Source organism: Nerophis ophidion, linkage group LG16, assembly GCF_033978795.1.
Source record: "Nerophis ophidion isolate RoL-2023_Sa linkage group LG16, RoL_Noph_v1.0, whole genome shotgun sequence".
In the NCBI taxonomy this organism is placed as follows: Eukaryota; Metazoa; Chordata; class Actinopteri; order Syngnathiformes; family Syngnathidae; genus Nerophis; species Nerophis ophidion.
Window position 1 is genome coordinate 41,624,999 of NC_084626.1, and position 20,526 is coordinate 41,645,524.

The following is a 20,526-nucleotide window of genomic DNA, read 5'->3' on the forward strand; positions in this document are numbered from 1 at the left end:
ATATATATATATATATATATATATATATACACACACACACACACACACACACACACACTCTATAACCACATATAAATATATAGACACTAAAACCTCATATAAACCTGTTTGATGTTCAGATCAGGTTGAGGTTGAGCTGAGCCAGGATTTTATGGCAGTTTTAAAATTTAGTACGGAAGTTCGAATTTTAAGGTCTGTTGGTAGTGCATTCCACTGTGTGGTGGCCAAATAGTAGAAGGCATTTTTTCCCATGAGAGTCTTGAATTTGGGTGGGACGAGTACCTGTGAGCATCACTTACTCTGGTGAAATAGTTGGACAGATACTTGGGGACAGTTTCTCCGAGTATTTTGAAAACCAAGCACATTGCAATTTGGTGTACTCTTTGCACAACTGTAAGCCATCCCAATTTGGTAAAGTGGACTTGAGTTAGGTGAGTCCTGTATGGGAGGTCAAGCAGGAGGCTCACCAGCTTGTTTTTGGGTAAGTTTGCAGTTTTGTTTTTAGTGGCTTGGGGGATACTGGTGAACCCTGAGGTGCAGGCGTGTGTTCAAAGCAGAAGACATACAACGGCAGGTTTTGAGTTTCATGTGGGTCGAGGAGGAGGAGCCACGGTCCCCTTTTACGGTATACACCCTTTGCTTGCCTAACAGACTTGCTATTGTGACATCCAGTGGACACTTTTAGAACAGCAGTTTTGTTCCTTCAAAAAATAAAAACAGCTAATTTCTATATTTGGCAAACTCATCCCCCGGGCCGGATAAAACTTGTTCGCAGGCCCACGGGCCGTACATTTGACACCCCAGTTTCAGACCGGGATTCCCCACCATAATGTCGGTACCGAGACCTGTTTGGGTTTGTGGCAGCGGATGCTTCACAGCCTCATTGTGTGCTGTCACATGGCTGCAGCATTCCTGTTCTTTGTAGCGTGATCAGTCAGGAATGGGATCATACGGCAAAGCTTTTGAATAGCACGCTTGCTCGTGTTCACGGAGGCTAGGCTAATGTGACCAAGTCTCTCTTGTCAGCTTAGCTGCTCAGAGCCTCGTTTGATGTGGTTCTGCTCTTCCAGTTACTTTTTTTTCAAATTTTATTTTGAAAACTGAAACAAAACTTTCTGATCATCTGGAATCCAGTCACTGAGTTTGCTTTTTAGGGCTGGGTTACTGTTCTTTATTTTTTTTTTTTTTTTTACGCTTTTCTGTGACAGAGTTACAAGCACAATAAAACCACAGAAATGGCCATAGTAACCTTGCCATGTGAATGGAATTTTCCAGATTACTGCATCGCCCTGAAGTTGAGTTGAGTTTAATTAATAAAGGTCTATATAGATGCCCTTAATGAGGAATGTCATGTCTCTGATATTTACACTGTCCTGTATTTTATAAGATTTCTTCAGTTTAAGGCTCAGAACTAGATATGTCCGATAATGGCTTTTTTGCCGTTATCCGATATTGTCCAACTCTTAATTACCTATGGGGCGGCATAGCTCGGTTGGTAGAGCGGCCGTGCCAGCAACTTGAGGGTTGCAGGTTCGATTCCCGCTTCCGTCATCCTAGTCACTGCCGTTGTGTCCTTGGGCAAGACACTTTACCCACCTGCTCCCAGTGCCACCCACACTGGTTTAAATGTAACTTAGATATTGGGTTTCACTATGTAAAGCGCTTTGAGTCACTAGAGAAAAGCGCTATATAAATATAATTCACACAATATTCCGATATCAACCGATACCGATATACACGGTCGTGGTGTTAACACGTTGTTCTGCCTAATTTTGTTGTGATGCTCCGCCAATGTAACAAGGTTTTCCAAAATAAATCAACTTAAGTTATGGAAGAAAAAAAATGCCAACATGGCGCTGCCATATTTATTATTGAAGTCACAAAGTGCATTATTTTTTTTTTAACATGCCTCAAAACAGCAGCTTGGAATTTGGGACAAGCTCTCCCTGAGAGAGCATGAGGAGGTTTAGGTGGAGCGGGGTAGGGGGTAGCGGAGGGTGTATATTGTAGCGTCCCGGAAGAGTTAGTGCTGCAAGGGTTTTTCTCTGTCGTGTTTATGTTGTGTTACGGAGCGGATGTTCTCCCGAAATGTGTTTGTTATTGTTGTTTGGTGTGGGTTCACAGTGTGGCGCATATTTGTGTTAAAGTTGTTTATTCGGCCATCCTCAGTGTGACTTGTATGGCTGTTGACCAAGTATGCCTGGCATTCATGTCTAGAAAAGCCGTAGATATTATGCGTTTGGGCTAGCCTTTAAGGTTTATTGGCGCTCTGTACTTCTCCCTACGTCCGTGTACCACTCCGTACAGCAGCGTTTAAAAAAGTCAGAAATTTTACTTACCATCCATTTTCTACCACATGTCCCTTTTGGGGTCACAGGGGGTGCTGGAGCCTAGCTCTGCTGCATTCGGGCAGAAGGCGGCGTACACCTTGGACAAGTCACCACCTCATCACAGGGCCGATAATTTCCAATATTACATTTTAAAGCATTTATCGGCCGATAATATCGGCAGCCCGGTATTATCGGACATCTCTACTTACAAACAACTACCAAAGCACATTTAAAAGCCGCACAAAATACGTAAAACAAGGAAAGAGTCAATAAGTCACCGAATAATAATGGGCAATATTTTCTAGCTGGAGTGGTCAAAGTGTTGTCGAATAGCCTATCTACAGTATGTCCTTGTATATAATGTTTATGGGCGTCTTAGTAATGCCTAAACCTAACCGCAGACTTCAATTGTAACACTTTCCAGTAGTCAGAAACCATCCGTATGATTTAAATAAATGCGGGGCTTTAGTAAACCTACTCAGAATCTTAATTAGACAGGCGGTGGCTAATTCATCAAGACAGGAAAAGGATGGGTCTTAATTGAAACTTGATTAAAAGGTCACATCAAGTAATCTTTTCCCTGCATTGTTGGCATCACAATAATGTCCAGTCCCCTAAAGACATTTGCCAAAGTCTTTTCTCCTGTTGTATGTCTCCTGCTCTTCACATTTCCACTAAAGTAATAACAATTGCATATAACCTGTACTAGGGCTGGGCGATATATCGAACATATTGATGCTAACATGCTACGCTAATCGATGCTAACATGCTATTTACGCTGGCTGTATGTACATTTGAAACTAGATACCCACATTTAATGCGAAACAAACACTTACCAATCGAGGGATTTAAGTTGCTCCAGTGTCACAAGATGCGAAAGTCCTGATTGTTTGGTCCGCACATTTTACCGGCGATGCTAATAAGGCAGCCATGCTATGGGCCACTTCATTAGGTACACCCATGCTATGGCCGGATAGCGTCAATAGCTATTCGCTCAATAGGTTCAGTTTCTTCTTCAATTTCGTTTTCGCTATCTGCCTCCATACTCCGACCATCCGTTTCAATACATGCGTAATCTGTTGAATCGCTTAAGCCGCTGAAATCCGAGTCTGAGTCCGAGCTAATGTCGCTATATCTTGCTGTGCTATTCGCCATTGTGTGTTTGTATTGGCAGCCCTGTATGACGTCACAGGGAAATGGACAGTCGCATCGCAAATAGTGAAAATCAAGCACTTTAAAGCTTCTTTTTAGGGATATTCTGGGAGATGTAAAATTTTGAAAAAAAACTTCGAAAAATAAAACAAGCCACTGGGAACTGATTTTTATTGTTTTTAACTTGGGATGCACCGATTAATCGGTAACCGAATATATTCGGCCGAATATGGCAAAAAAAGCCACATTCGGCCTTCGGTGGAATGAGTTAAAAACAAGGCCGAATAGTGGCATATGACGCAATTTTTTGACGCGGTGACGCAATCAACCAACGTGCAGTGACGTGGCGACGTTGGGATATGTTGTGTACCTGTATAAGTGTATGAGGTTACAAGCACACACTTATTGAGATTTAGTGGGGCCTCTGTTTACATTATTAGCCTGTTGTGTAGGCTACCTGTATAAGTGTATGAGGTTACAAGCACACACTTAATTGAGATTTACTTAAGCCTTCTGTTTACATTATTAGCATATCTACTGTGGCTAAGCAGTCTTTTGCCAAAAGGACAATAATTCGTTTGTTGTGGGTTTATCCACTTTAATGCACTTTATTTTTTTTTGGAATGCATGTTTTGTTTGAAGGCCTAATATAAATGAAAAACTGTGCTTTTTTTTTGAAAAGCAAAGACTACTGGAATATTAAAAAAATGTCAATATTCAATAAAAAAGTACTTTATTTGAAAAACATGTCTAAATATTTATTCTAGGCTATTTATGCAATATTAAAAAAATTGTGAAAAACTGCATTCATTATTCGGTATTCGGCCTTCGGCCAAGCGTTTAAATTTTATTCGGCTTCGGCCACAAATTTTCATTTCGGTGCATCCCTATTTTTAACCCTTTTGAAATTGTGATAATGTTCCCCTTTAAATCTCGCTATTTTTTTAGGCCAGTGCTCCCCGACCTTTTTGTAGCTGCGGACCGGTCAACGCTCGATAATTTGTCCCGGGTCCCGCGATATATCGAACATATATCGCGGGTTTGTCTCTGTGCGATATAGAAAATGACTATATCGTGATTTCGAGGATACGTTCTCACGCAGTTGCTTTTAGCTGCGGGCATTACACTGCATGCGTTTCCCACTCTTTCCTGTCTCTCCTTCTCACAGAGACATAAAACAAGCGCACCTTCCTACATACGTCACGAGTGCAACGTCACACGCTCCCGTGGAGCAGACAGGTAGCGACACAGGAACGTTAGCTGTGATGCTAGCGGAGTGGTGCGAGTGGTAATACGAGAGAAAGAAGGTGGTAACAAATGAAGGAAGAATTAATTCCCGAGAAAAACAGCAGGGGGTCCGTCGTCTGGCGGTGGTTTGGCTTCAAGCGGGAAGATGTTGAACAATTATGCGGCAAAAGCGTTGCTACAAAAAAGTAGCACCACTGCTCATGTAGCATCAATTGAAAAGTCACCCGCTAGAGCATGGGTGTCAAACTTTGGCCCGCCGTGTATTTTGATTTGGCCCTTAAGGCAATATGAAATTAACATTAGAGCTGGCCCGCCGGTGTTATACAGCAGTGGTGCCGCTGTAACACCGCATTCACCGCTAATACTTGCCAACCCTCCCGATTTTCCCAGAAGACTCCCGAATTTCAGTGCCCCTCTCGAAAATCTCCCGGGAGAACCATTCTCCCGAATTTCTCCTGATTTCCACCCGGACAACAATATTGAGGCCCCTGCCTTTATCGTACTCTACAACCTGTCGTCATGTCCTCTTTTCCTCCCTACAAACAGCGTGCCAGCCCAGTCACATAATATATGAATGCAAGGCATACTTGGTCAAAACACATTCTGAAGGTGGCCGTGTAAACAACTTTAACACTTGTTACAAATATGCGCCACACTGTGAACCCACACCAAACAAGAATGACAAACACATTTCGGGTGAACATTCGCAACATAAACACAACAGAACAAAAACCCAGAACCCCTTGCAGCACTAACTCTTCCGGGAGTTAGTGCTGCAAATGGCTACCACCATTTTTTACATTTTCATTTTATTTAATATGCCATTGATATTCTTTCGTTTGTTTTTTGAAAGTTGATTTTGCACTGTTAAGTTATATAAGCGTTGCTTGTTTTATATTCGGTGTTAAAGCAAATCAGTTAAGCAAACTAAGCAATAATTAACGTTTTTATTCTTGCACTTTCTCTGGCTACTTGAATGTTTGATTAATTCATTATTTTTATTTTATTTTCAAATGTGTTATTAGCCTTTGGAAAAAGTTTATTTTGATACTTACCTCAGAGGGCTGCAAATAAAAAAGAGGCATTACGTTTTTATTCAAATTTTATTTGGAATAAGCGGTAGAAAAATGGATGGATGGATGGATGCCATTGATATTTTTTCATTATTATTATTATTTGAGACTCGATTTTGCATGTCACTACAAAGTAACATAAGCCTTGCTTGTTCAATATTCATTGCAAAACTTGTTTAGGTCCTATTAAAAGGTTAGTTTGTTCAATTTTGGCCCGCGGCTTTGTTCAGTTTTTAAATTTTGGCCCACTCTGTATTTGAGTTTGACACCCCTGCGCTAGAGAATGAAGAGTGCTTGAAACTCCGCATGTCAACATCTCCGTTCGGTGCCACACCAACAAAATGTCGAAGCAACTATTTCCAGATCGACACCGTATGAAAAAAATAGTCAACAACAACAAGGAGATAACGTCGGCAGGAACCTACCACATAGCTAAGGACATACACTATTTGAGTGTACAGTGAGAGTATATTCTGTAAACGGTCAAAGTGTTTGAGTTGCAATGTTCAGTCCTTAAAGGCCTACTGAAATGAGATTTTCTTATTTAAACGGGGATAGCAGGTCCATTCTATGTGTCATACTTGATCATTTCGCGATATTGCCATATTTTTGCTGAAAGGATTTAATAGAGAACATCCACAATAAAGTTGGCAACTTTTGGTCGCTAATAAAAAAGCCTTGCCTGTACCGGAAGTAGCAGACGATGTGCGCGTGACGTCACTAGTTGTCGAGCTCCTCACATCCTCACATTGTTTACAATCATGGCCACCAGCAGCGAGAGCGATTCGGACTGAGAAAGCGACAATTTCCCCATTAATTTGAGCGAGGATGAAAGATTTGTGGATGAGGAAAGTGAGAGTGAAGGACTAGAGCAGGGGTAGGGAACCTATGGCTCTAGAGCCAGATGTGGCTCTTTTGATGACTGCATCTGGCTCTCAGATAAATCTTAGCTGACATTGCTTAACGGGATAATTATGTTATATTTCGTTGGTAATCACAGTGCTAAAAATAACGTGCAAAATACAAAACATTCTCATGCATTTAAATCCATCCATCCGTTTTCTACCGCACCTGTTCAAGAAGTCGCATTAATGGTAAGAAGTATTTTATGTCACGATGGAGGGGGGGGGCGGGGGGGTTGCAGCTTGCTCCGGGGTCGTTCTCCCAGGAAGGCAGACGGACTACTCGGGACATGGCATTTAGGTAAAAACATGATTTAATTTTAACTAAAAAAATATACAAACAAAAATCGCTCACAGCGGAGGCACAACTTGGGCTAAAGAACAAAGCTAACGCATAAATAGACAAAGAACATAAATCAAACAAAACTTACTTGGCATGGCATGAAGCACGAAACTATGGCAAGGCATGAAACAAGTCAGCACAGGGCGACTGACTGGCAAAGACGAGCTCGTGAAGCAGGTGAGCGGGCATTTTGTCCACCAGAGACAGGTGGACAAAATGAGTAACCAAGGAAACCGGACAAGGGAGTGGAAAAAAACAGGAACTTAAAGAGTCCAAAGGACAAACAGCACATGGCCAAACAAAAACATGATCAACAGACATGACATTTGATTTATTATTGGTTAGCTTCAGAATAACAATGTTATTAAAAAGAATAAGAGACTTATTATACTCTAAAAAATGTTGGTCTTACTCAAAAATGCACGCATTTAGTTGTATTCAGTTTTAAAAAATATGATATGGCTCTCACGGAAATATATTTTGAAATATTTGGCTCTCATGGCTCTCTCAGCCAAAAAGGTTCCCGACCCCTGGACTAGAGGAAAAAAAAAGATGAGGGCAGTGGGAGCGATTCAGATGTTATTAGGCACATTTACTAGGATAATTCTGGAAAATCCCTTATCTGCTTATTGTGTTACTAGTGTTTTAGTGAGATTATATGGTCGTACCTGTACAACCTGAAGGTCGGCCCCGCACCTTTCTTCAGCACAAGTGGTGGCGATGCCCATCTCGATTTTTCGAAATGATCGCTGCATAATACACTGTACTTTGTGTGTGTGGTCCAATCCAACCGTGTTCGCTTGACATCTCTGTTCCATAGTAAAGCTTGACCGTCATCTTTCGGGAATGTAAACAATGAAACACCGGCTGTGTTTGTGTTGCTAAAGGCGGCCGCAATACACCGCTTCCCACCTACAGCTTTCTTCTTTGACGTCTCCATTATTCATTGAACAAATTGCGAAAGATTGAGCAACACAGATGTCCATAATACTGTGGAATTATGCGATGAAAACGGACGACTTATAGCTGGGGACGGTGCTGGGACAAAATGTCCTCTACAATGTCATCTTACCGCAACGTTTTAGCATGATACTTCCGCGCGAAATTTAAAATTGCAATTTAGTAAACTAAAAAGGCCGTATTGGCATGTGTTGCAATGTTAATATTTCATCATTGATATATAAACTATCAGACTGCGTGGTCGGTAGTAGTGGGTTTTAGTAGGCCTTTAATTGCGACCCGAGGCTCATCTAGACACGCTGCCATATAGTTTACAGAGAACGTAAAGTGACAGCTGCGACAAATGTGGTGTGGGGGATAGTGTGTCACCGCTTGACAACCTTGTCTGATACCCTTATAAAAAACGGTGCCAAGCAGCATTATGGCTTGAAACATACCCTGCACGAGGAGCAGAGTGACGGACTGATGGATTACATGTGGAGCAACCAAAGAACTATTGCTACTATTATTATTAAAGGCCTACTTAAACCCACTACTACCGACCACGCAGTCTGATAGTTTATATATCAATGATGAAATATTAACATTGCAACACATGCCAATACGGCCTTTTTAGTTTACTAAAGTGCAATTTTAAATTTTGCGCCGAAAAATCCTGCTGAAAACGTCACGGATTGTAGAGGACATTTTGTGCCAGCATCGTGCCAAGCTATTAAATCGTCTGTTTTCATCGCAAAATTCCACAGTATTCTGGACATCTGTGTTGGTTAATCTTTTTGCAATGTGTTCAATGAACAATGGAGACATCAAAGAAGAAAGCCGTAGGTGGGAAGCGGTGTTTTGCGGCCGGCTTTAGCAACACAAACACAGCCATTGTTTACATTCCCGAAAGATGACGGTCAAGCTTTACTATGGAACAGAGATGTCAAGCGAACACGGTTGGATTGGACCACACACAGAAAGTACAGTGTATTATGCAGCGATCATTTTTACCATTCCGTATTCTGAAGGCGATCTATGTCGTGTGCTACTTCAGCATCAATATCAGCAGCGTCCTCCTGACCAGCGTCGGGTTCAAAGCGGTATGGCTCTATCCCTTGTTGCGGTTGGGCCTGTCCGAGTGGTCACAGCATATTCCCTATCTGAATCGTTCCCACTGCCCTCTAGTCTTTTAAAAAAAATATATGTTTATTTTTATGGGCGGTATAGCTCGGTTGGTAAAGCGGCCGTGCCAGCAACTTGAGGGTTGCAGGTTCGATTCCCGCTTCCGCCATCCTAGTCACTGCCGTTGTGTCCTTGGGCAAGACACTTTACCCACCTGCTCCCAGTGCCACCCACACTGGTTTAAAATGTAACTTAGATATTGGGTTTCACTATGTAAAGCGCTTTGAGTCACTAGAGAAAAGCGCTATATAAATAAAATTCACTTCACTTCACTTATTTATTTGTTTTTTTTCTAGTCCTTCACTCTCACTTTCCTCATCCAGACATCTTTCATCCTCGCTCAAATTAATGGGAAAATCGTCACTTTCTCGGTCCGAATCGCCCTCGCTGCTGGTGGCCATGATTGTAAACAATGTTCAGATGTGACGTCACGCGCACATAGTCTGCTACTTCCGGTACAGGCAAGGCTTTTTTATCAGCACCAAAAGTTGCAAACTTTATTGTGGAAGTTCTCTACTAAATCCTTTCAGCAAAAATATGGCAATATCGCGAAATCATCAAGTATGACACATAGAATGGACCTGCTATCCCCGTTTAAGTAAGAAAATCGCATTTCAATAGGCCAGGGGTAGGGAACCTATGGCTCTAGAGCCAGATGTGGCTCTTTTGATGACTGCATCTGGCTCTCAGATAAAGATTAACTGGCATTGCTTAACACGATAAGTCAGTTTTTTTCAACCTTTTTTGAGCCAAAACACATTTTTTTCATTGAAAAAATTCCAGCAGAAAACTTTAAAAAAAATTAAACTCAGTAGCCGATATTGACCAAAAAAAAAATTGTTCTCGCAATAGCTCTTGTCTCTATGTAGGTGTACTGTCAAGCCGTAACTTATTTTGAGTTTTTTCGGTGTTTTCCTGTGTGACTTGCGCTCCTAATTTGGTGGCGTTTCCTCTTTTTGTAGCAGTTTCATGTCCTCCTTGAATGCTATTCATCGCACCTGCTTTGTTTTTACAATCAAGACTATTTAAGTTGTGCGGACGCACTCCTTCTTTGTGTGGACATTGTTGATTGTCATGCCATGTACGGATGTACTTTGTGGACGCCGTCTGCTCCGCACACTGTAAGTCTTTGCTGTCGTCCAGCATTCTGTTTTCGTTTACTTTGCAGCCAGTTCAGTTTTAGTTTTGTTTTGCTTCGATGCCTTTTCTTAGCACCACTCGCCTTTTGTTTCTTTTTAGTTTAAGTGTTGGATACCTTTTTACCTGCATGCTGCCTTCCGCATATTGTGATCACGACATACCATGTTCCCGACTTCTACAAAAGCAATTAGCTACCTGCTGCCACCTACTGATATGGAAGAGTATTACACGGTTACTCTGCCGAGCTCTAGACAGCACAGACACTCAATAACAACACATTTTTGAATTATAGTTACAGGTTTGCAAAAAATATTTTCAACCCAATTAGGTGAAATTACATAATCTCTCCCACGACACACCAGACTGTATCTCACGGCACAGTGGTTGAAAAACACAGCGATAAGTAATGAATAATCCCGCTGGTAATCACAGTGTTAAAAATAACGTTCAAAATATAAAACATTCTAATGCATTTTAAGCCATCCATCAGTTTTCTACCGTTCCTGTTCAAGAAGTCGCATTAATGGTAAGAATTATTTTATTCATTAGCTTCAGAATAACAATGTTGTTAAAAAGAAGAAGATACTTAGTATATTCTTAAAATGTTGGTCTTACTTAAAAATGCACACATTTATTTGTATTCAGTGTTAAAAAATATTATATGGCTCTCTCGGAAATACATTTTTAGGGTCCGCTAGGACCCTATTGAAACTGCTGTGTTTTATTATTATTCCGCACCTACGCGCTGTAATTTGACCCCCTTAACATGCTTCAAAACTCACCAAATTTGACACACACGTCGGTATAGCAAACCTTACCAACATATTAAGCAACCAATCCCCCAAAATGAAAATTGCGCTCTAGCGCCCCCTAGGAAAAAATTACAGACAAAACTGCATGTAACTTCTGTTAGGAATGTCATAGCGACATGAAACAAAAACTCCTATGTAGGTCTGACTTAGACCCAATTTTCATACACTCACTTCTTTCAGCAAAAATCTACAGGAAGTTGGCAAAAACCCCTTCAAAATAAAATGTTCTCAAAAAATGCCATTTTTGCCTCTTTGCGCTGTAATTTGACCCCCTTTAAAATGCTTCAAAAGTCACCGAACTTGGCGCACACATAAGGACTGGCGAGTATTGCGATCTAATGAAAAAACCAAACCCCAAAACTCAAAATTGCGCTCTAGCGCTATTTTTGAATGAAACACTGAAAAAACTGCTCCTAGGAAGAAAACACAGACAAAACTGCTTGTAACTTCCGGTAAGAATGTCGGAGGGACATGAAACAAAAACCTCTATGTAGGTCTCGCTTAGACCTACATTTCATAGATTGCCAACCCCAAAGAAAAATTAACAGGAAGTTTGCAGTCCCCCCTTCCAAACAAAAGTTTTGTAAAAAACGGTCACCTTTTTTCAAACATTATCTCCTCTGAGTGCGTTTGTTGTTTTGGCTTCAAACTCGCACAGGAGAGAGATTGAACCCTTCTGATTAAAAGTATAGAACAGAGTTTTGAGAAGTTCTCAGGTTTTGATTTTACGTGCCTTCAAAGAACCCCTGTGCAAAGTCTCCTAAAAAATGTCATTTTTGCCTCTTTGAGCTGTTATTTGACCCCAGTAAAATGCTTCAAAACTCACCAAACTTGACACACACATCAGGTCTGGCAAAAATTGCGATCTGATGAAAAAACCTAACCTCAAAACTCAAAATTGCGCTCTACCGCCCCCCCTAGGAATACAACACGGACAAACTGCTCCTAGGAAGAAAACACAGACAAAACTGCTTGTAACTTCCGGTAGGAATGTCAGAGAGACATGAAACAAAAAACACTATGTAGGTCTCACTTAGACCTACATTTTAATAATTAACATACTTTAGCAAAAATCAACAGGAAGTTTGATATTTTCACTTCAATACAACAACTGCATTTCTTTCACAATGCTTTAGATTCTCAAAATAGTGGCTCCAAGGCGTCTTCTAACGTGGGTCTCGGGGGCAGCAGCCAAAGGCGGACCCGACCAACGCTGCTTGCAGCTTTAATATAATATTTGGCCTTCATGGCTCTCTCAGCCAAAAAGGTTCCCGACCCCTGCAGTAGGCCTTTTGAAAACTGTATTGAGCCTAACTGTCAGCAAATTTAAATACTCTTAAACTCGTCTTTGGGAAAACTTATGCAATGTAATGCATGCTAGCGTTTTGAAACTGAGGGATGCAACATCAAAAGACATTTCCCTGCTCTCTGTTCTATTCAGGAATGTAGTGTTTACACAGCCGGGCCTAACCCTCTTTTGCTATTTTACTGTTTTAGGTGTCTGCTGTATGTCACTGACATGTAGTCCACTATTGTGCAGCTCAGACTCCATTGTCATCTCTCCTAAAACTTTCCTGTCTCTTGGACATTAAAGGCAGAGTGGATTTAAAGGGGAACATTATCACAATTTCAAAAGGGTTAAAAACAATAAAAATCAGTTCCCAGTGGCTTGTTGTATTTTTTGAAGTTTTTTTCAAAATTTCACCGGTCTCGGAATATACCTAAATAAAGCTTTAAAGTGCCTTATTTTCGCTCTCTGCGAAGACACTGGCCATTTCCCTGTGACGTCACACAGTGCTGCCAATGTAAACAAACAATGGGAATACCACAGCAACATATAGCGACATTAGCTCGGATTCAAACTCGGATTTCAGCGACTTAAGCGATTCAACAGATTACGCATGTATTGAAACAGATGGTTGGAGTATGAAAGTATTGAAGAAGAAACTGAAGCTATTGACGCTATTCATAGCCATAGCATGGCCGAATAGCTGCGTTAGCATCGCCGGTAAAGTGTGCGGACCAAACGATCAGGACTTTCGTATCTTTTGACACTGGAGCAACTTAAATCCGTCGATTGGTAAGTGTTTGTTTCGCATTAAATGTGGGTGGAAGGAAACGTAATATAGTTGCAAATGCATCTACAGGTTACCCATACATCTCTGTGCCATGTCTGCTTTAGCACCGCCGGTAAATAGCATGTTAGCATCGATTAGTGTAGCATGTTAGCATCGATTAGCTGGCAGTCAACATCAACAAAACTCACCTTTGTGATTTCGTTGACCATCGTTGCAAATGCATCTGCAGGTTATCCATACATCTCTGTGCCATGTCTGCTTTAGCATCGCAGGTAAAATGTGGAGACACTCCAGCACATTCAATGGGGGTCTGGCGGCAGATTTCTTGCCATTTTCGCATCTTCGGGCCAGTGGTGCAACTTGAATCCCTCCCTGTTAGTGTTGTTACAACCTCCGACAACACACCGTCGAGGCATGATGTCTCCAAGGTTCCAAAAAATAGTCAAAAAAACGGAAAATAACAGAGCTGAGACCCGGTGTTTGTAATGTGTTGAAAATGAAAATGGCGGGTGTGTTACCTCGGCGATGTCACATTCTGACGTCATCGCCTCCAGCGCGATAGACAGAAAGGCGTTTAGTTCGCCAAAATTCACCCATTTAGAGTTCGGAAATCGGTTAAAAAAATAGATGGTTTTTTTTCTGCAGCATCAAGGTATATATTGACGCTTACATAGGTCTGGTGATAATGTTCCCCTTTAAGCAATTGCATATTGTTACTATTGAAGAATCGGGTTTGTTAGGAAAGTCATCCAAGTGACAAAAAGGCACGTCCTCACCATCCACAACTTTCTTTTTCCCCCAGTCCTCTACTTTCCTACTCGATGTTATTTGTCAGTGGTGAAGATAAGAGATGTTTTTGTACAACGGCGACTTGTATTCCTGCTGATAGCTTATCAATTTGGACCGTGCTTGGAATGCAGGGCACACTGGGGGCGGTGTGGACTCCTCTCCTATGCCTGGTACTGGAATTGGATCTTTTTTGCAATGTACATGAATTGATTAACGTGGACCCCGACTTAAAGAAGTTGAAAAACTTATTGGGGTGTTACCATTTAGTGGTCAATTGTACGGAATATGTACTGTACTGTGCAATCTACTAATAAAAGTATCAATCAATCAATCAATACATAACAAAACCCAAAAAGCGGCGAGGTCGGCACGTTGTGTAATTCGTAAATAAAAACAATGATTTGCAAATCCTTTTCAACAGTTATTTTAATTGAATATTTAATGTTGGTACTGAGAAACTTTAATTTTCTTTTTTTTTTGCGAATACCGTATTTCCTTGAATTGCAGCCAGGGCGTTTACCAAAGGCATGCGGTAAAGGCAAGCATGCGCTAATTAATTTAAAACCTCTTCTCACTCCGGCGCTTACCAAAGGCATGTGGTAAATTTAGGCCTGCGCTTATAAATTTGTGTGAATTAGTGAATTATTTTTATATAGCGCTTTTTCTGTAGTGACTCAAAGCGCTTTACATAGTGAAACCCAATATCTAATTTTTACATTTAAACCAGTGTGGGTGGCACTGGGAGCAGGTGGTTAAAGTGTCTTGCCCAAGGACACAACGGCAGGGACTAGTATGGTGGAAGCAGGGATCGAACCTGCAACCCTCAAGTTGCTGGCACAGCCGCTCTACCAACCGAGCTATACCGCCCCTTACATTTGAGTATGATGTAAGGATACCATCATGAAAAGCACGTTATAATGGTCTTACCTTTACTTATAAATGAAGTCCATGCGCAGCTCCTTCTGATCAAAAGCATCGAAAACTTCTTTATAGAAGTCTTCCTTATCTTTCTTCAGTTTTAAAAGTCTCTTTGTCTCGATGGAGATCTTCCTTTATTAACTCCTGCTTGGATTGAAAGGCCAGTTTAGAAAACCATTTTATTTTAGATATGTAATCCTCCATGTTAAAAGTGCAAGCCAGAGGAAAAAATAAACGATCTTGCTGCTTGTTGTCACTTCTTCTGCAGCCGAGTTGTCGCAAGAAGGATCACTAGCGCCCTCTACCACCAGGAGGCGGGAGTCATTTAATGACTCATGTTTGACACACGCAGCTACGGTATATTGAGAAAACATAACTGCTTACTGTTCTTTTTAGTTATTTATTACTTCGGTACTCCTGTCTTGCTCTGTATATTGTACAGTATTTGTATTTTGTACTTCTATAGTGTTTTGTATATTTTACAGAATTGCTTATTATTTTTATTGGATAGTAGTCTGTTTATTTCAATTGTTAGTTTTTCCTTTATTACCTCTTATGGTATTTATTTCACCCCATATTTGTTCCCACTACCGCACCTTAAGTTGGAGTCTTTAATCTCGTGATATGCAAATATAATGACAATAAAGTTCATTCTATTCTATTCTATTCTATTCTATATTCAATAGCTTGGACCTTAAATCCTACTAAATAGCTCTTAATCTTCTTCCCTTTATGCGATTTCAAACGATTGAAATCAGCCTCCTCCATTTTGGAAATGATGACAGGTGAAGTGTCACTCGTGACGTGACGAGTTTGACCCGGTGGAAATTCTAGGCATATGCTAATTATTTTGCAAAATGAGCAGTAATTCTAGGCAGGCGCATACTATATACCCGGCGGCAATTCAAGGAAATACGGTAATCATTAACTTAGAATTTAATTGCAAAAAAGTTGACACGGGAATTTTTACCACTGTGTTACATGGCCTTTCCTTTTAACAACACTGGGACTGAGGAGACCAATTTTTGAAGCTGTATGCAGTGAAGTAGCTACCTTATATTGAGTTGTATATGTACAAAACCCAAAACTAGTGACGTTGTGTATATGGTAGATAAAAACAGAATACAATGATTTGTCGAAGCAATGTTTTGCATTAGTACACTGATTTAAAAATAAGTAAATAGCTACTCTTTCTTTCTTGGATGGCCATTTTCTATGACAGTTACCAGGCAAGTGATGCATTGCTCTAATCTACTTAACACACACACCATCACCTGTTTTCTCCTTGATGGAAGAAGCTGGCCTGCATAGACCACCCTCCATGTCCTCCAGCTCTACTAGGCTTAGGAGCTCATAAATTAGACAAGGAGTCTAATTTCCCTGTGGGGCTTTTAGGCACCGAGATGTGCTGTTTCTTTTCAGTCGTGGTTGATTTGTACTTTTCTTGATGTAGGTAGGCTGATAAGAGCTGTAGTTGCGTGCCGAGTCACCGCCAAGCCGCCCGAGTCCCCCTGTCACGCCGACTCCGGGGGCTTTACCAGCGCTCATGGCAGGCCTGTCTGGTGGGGTCTCCTCACCAGTGGAGAAAACACGGATTTTGCGAGAGGGTGTTTATTAAAGGGGAACATTATCACCAGACCTATGTAAGCGTCAATATATATCTTGATGTTTTAACTATATTTGCATCCAGCCTTTCCCTCCACCCAAATTTAATGCCAAACAAACACATACCAATCGACGGATTTAAGTTGCACCAGTGTCAAAAGATGCGAAAGTCCCTCGTTTGGTCTGCACATTTTACCGGCGATGCTACGACAGACATGGCACAGAGATGTGTGGATATCCTGCGACACTCAAAGCAGATGCATTTCCAACGATAAAGTCAACGAAATCACAAAGGGGAGTTTTGTTGATGTTATTGACTTATGTGCTAATCAGACATATTTGGTCGCGACATAACATGCTATTTAGGCCAGCTATATGTACATTTGTAGCTATATTTGCATCCAGCCTTTCCCTCCACCCACATTTAATGCCAAACAAACACTTACCAATCGACGGATTTAAGTTGCACCAGTGTCAAAAGTTGCGAAAGTCCCTCGTTTGGTCTGCACATTTTACCGGCGATGCTACGATAGACATGGTACAGAGATGTGTGGATATCCTGCGACACTCAAAGCAGATGCATTTCCAACGATGAAGTCAACGAAATCACAAAAGTGAGTTTTGCTGATGTTATTGACTTATGTGCTAATCAGACATATTTGGTCGCGGCATGACTGGCAGCTAATCGATGCTAACATGCTATTTAGGCTAGCTATATGTACATTTGTAGCTATATTTGCAGCCAGCCTTTCCCTCCACCCACATTTAATGCCAAACAAACACTTACCAATGGACGGATTTAAGTTGCACTAGTGTCAAAAGATGCGAAAGTCCCTCGTTTGGTCTGCACATTTTACCGGCGATGCTACGGCAGACATGGCACAGAGATGTGTGGATATCCTGCGACGCTCAAAGCAGATGCATTTCCAACGATAAAGTCAACGAAATCACAAAAGTGAGTTTTCTTGATGTTATTGACTTATGTGCTAATCAGACATATTTGGTCGCGACATGACTGCCAGTTAATCGATGATAACATGCTATTTAGGCTAGCTATATGTACATTTGTAGCTATATTTGCATCCAGCCTTTCCCTCCACCCACATTTAATGCCAAACAAACACTTATCAATCGACGGATTTAAGTTGCACCAGTGTCAAAAGATGCGAAAGTCCCTCGTTTGGTCTGCACATTTTACCGGCGATGTTACGGCAGACAAGGCACAGAGATGTGCGGATATCCTGCGACACTCAAAGCAGATGCATTTCCAACGATAAAGTCAACAAAATCACAAAAGTGAGTTTTCTTGATGTTATTGACTTATGTGCTAATCAGACATATTTGGTCGCGACATGACTGCCAGCCAATCGACGATAACATGCTATTTAGGCTAGCTATATGTACATTTGTAGCTATATTTGCATCCAGCCTTTCCCTCCACCCACATTTAATGCCAAACAAACACATACCAATCGACGGGTTTAAGTTGCACCAGTGTCAAAAGATGCGAAAGTCCCTCGTTTGGTCTGCACATTTTACCGGCGATGCTACGACAGACATGGCACAGAGATGTGTGGATATCCTGCGACACTCAAAGCAGATGCATTTCCAAGGATAAAGTCAACGAAATCACAAAAGTGAGTTTTCTTGATGTTATTGACTTATGTGCTAATCAGACATATTTGGTCGCGACATGACTGCCAGCTAATCGACGATAACATGCTATTTAGGCTAGCTGTATGTACATTTGTAGCTATATTTGCATCCAGCCTTTCCCTCCACCCACATTTAATGCCAAACAAACACTTACCAATCGACGGATTTAAGTTGCACCAGTGTCAAAAGTTGCGAAAGTCCCTCGTTTGGTCTGCACATTTTACCGGCGATGCTACGATAGACATGGTACAGAGATGTGTGGATATCCTGCGACACTCAAAGCAGATGCATTTCCAACGATAAAGTCAACGAAATCACAAAAGTGAGTTTTGCTGATGTTATTGACTTATGTGCTAATCAGACATATTTGGTCGCGGCATGACTGCCAGCTAATCGACGATAACATGCTATTTGGGCCAGCTATATGTACATTTGTAGCTATATTTGCATCCAGCCTTTCCCTCCACCCACATTTAATGCCAAACAAACACATACCAATCGACAGATTTAAGTTGCACCAGTGTCAAAAGATGCGAAAGTCCCTCGTTTGGTCTGCACGTTTTACCGGCGATGTTACGACAGACATGGCACAGAGATGTGTGGATATCCTGCGACACTCAAAGCAGATGCATTTCCAACGTTAAAGTCAACGAAATCACAAAGGTGAGTTTTGTTGATGTTATTGACTTATGTGCTAATCAGACATATTTGGTCGCGACATGACTGCCAGCTAATCGATGATAACACGCTATTTAGGCTAGGTATATGTACATTTGTAGCTATATTTGCATCCAGCCTTTCCCTCCACCCACATTTAATGCCAAACAAACACTTACCAATCGACGGATTTAAGTTGCACCAGTGTCAAAAGATGCGAAAGTCCCTCGTTTGGTCTGCACATTTTACCGGCGATGCTACGACAGACATGGCACAGAGATGTGTGGATATCCTGCGACACTCAAAGCAGATGCATTTCCAACAATAAAGTCAACGAAATCACAAAAGTGAGTTTTCTTGATGTTATTGACTTACGACAGACATGGCACAGCGATGTGTGGATATCCTGTGACACTCAAAGCAGATGCATTTCCAATGATAAAGTCAACGAAATCACAAAAGTGAGTTTTCTTGATGTTATTGACTTATGTGCTGATCAGACATATTAGGTCGCGACATGACTACCAGCTAATCGATGATAACATGCTATTTAGGCTAGCTATAAGTACATTTGTAGCTATATTTGCATCCAGCCTTTCCCTCCACCCACATTTAATGCCAAACAAACACTTACCAATCGACGGATTTAAGTTGTTCCAGTGGTCTGGTCAAAATATTCAATAGCTATTTACTCAATAGCTTTAGTTTCTTCTTCAATTCCGTTTTCGCTATCTGCCTCCACACTCCAACCATCCGTTTCAATACATGCGTAATCAGTTGAATCGCTTAAGCCGCTTAAATCCGAGTCTGAATCCGAGCTAATGTCGCTATATCTCGCTGTGCTATCCACCATGTTTGTTTGAATTGGCGTCACTATGTGACGTCACAGGAAAATGGACGGTGTATTTACAGATAGAGAAAATCAGGCACTTTAAAGGCTTTTTTCGGGATATTCCATGATGGGTAAAAATGTTTTAAAAACTTCGAAAAATAAAATAAGCCACTGGGAACTGATTTTTATTGGTTTTAGCCCTTCTGAAATTGTGATAATGTTCCCCTTTAAAGGTGTCAGACCGGCTGGCTTTCAAACGCGCCGTACAGAAGGACCACACTTCTCACGTGAACAATGCTATCAGGATCGACAGCTGGGAGAAACGCCGATAAGAAAAGTCATTTTCAAACATCGTCCTCTCCTCTCTTCTTTTTGCGAGTTGTTCATCTCCCCCTCAATTCCTGTGTCGCTTCCTCAGGCCATTGTGTTGCCTTTCCACGCCGAGGTGTTCATGGCATTTCCTGCCGGGTAGGATGGAGGTTTTCACAAAAGTCGGACGGCGGTGCGTTCGAACGCATTTGGACTCGTCCGACAAGTCTGCAGAGCGCTGTTTGCCTGCTTTTGTTTCAAACACAAAGCGGCCAATGTGATCGAGTGACATCTTACAAAATGGTGACTCCTCAAATCACACTCGTCATGTGCACAGCTGACTTTTGCTTGTTTGTTGTTTGGATGATGACTCAGTAACACAAACAAGATGCTGCTCATTTTCACAGCTTTGACGTCCTGATGTCAAAGGATGATTTGCGGTACAAGGCCATAAAAACATTGTGTATTGTATGCTGTAGTGATAACTAACATGGAGGCCTCAATAAGTCATTTCCCTTTTTGGTAGGAATCCTAAACAGACAGTTTGAGTGGAACAAT

General features: G+C 41.3%; 1 protein-coding gene across 6 annotated transcripts in view; it reads left to right on the plus strand.

The window, feature by feature from the left end:
• The window catches only part of magi1b (membrane associated guanylate kinase, WW and PDZ domain containing 1b), a 436,989-nt gene that overhangs the window by 24,948 nt on the left and 391,515 nt on the right, over positions 1-20,526 (plus strand). The window lies entirely within an intron of this gene.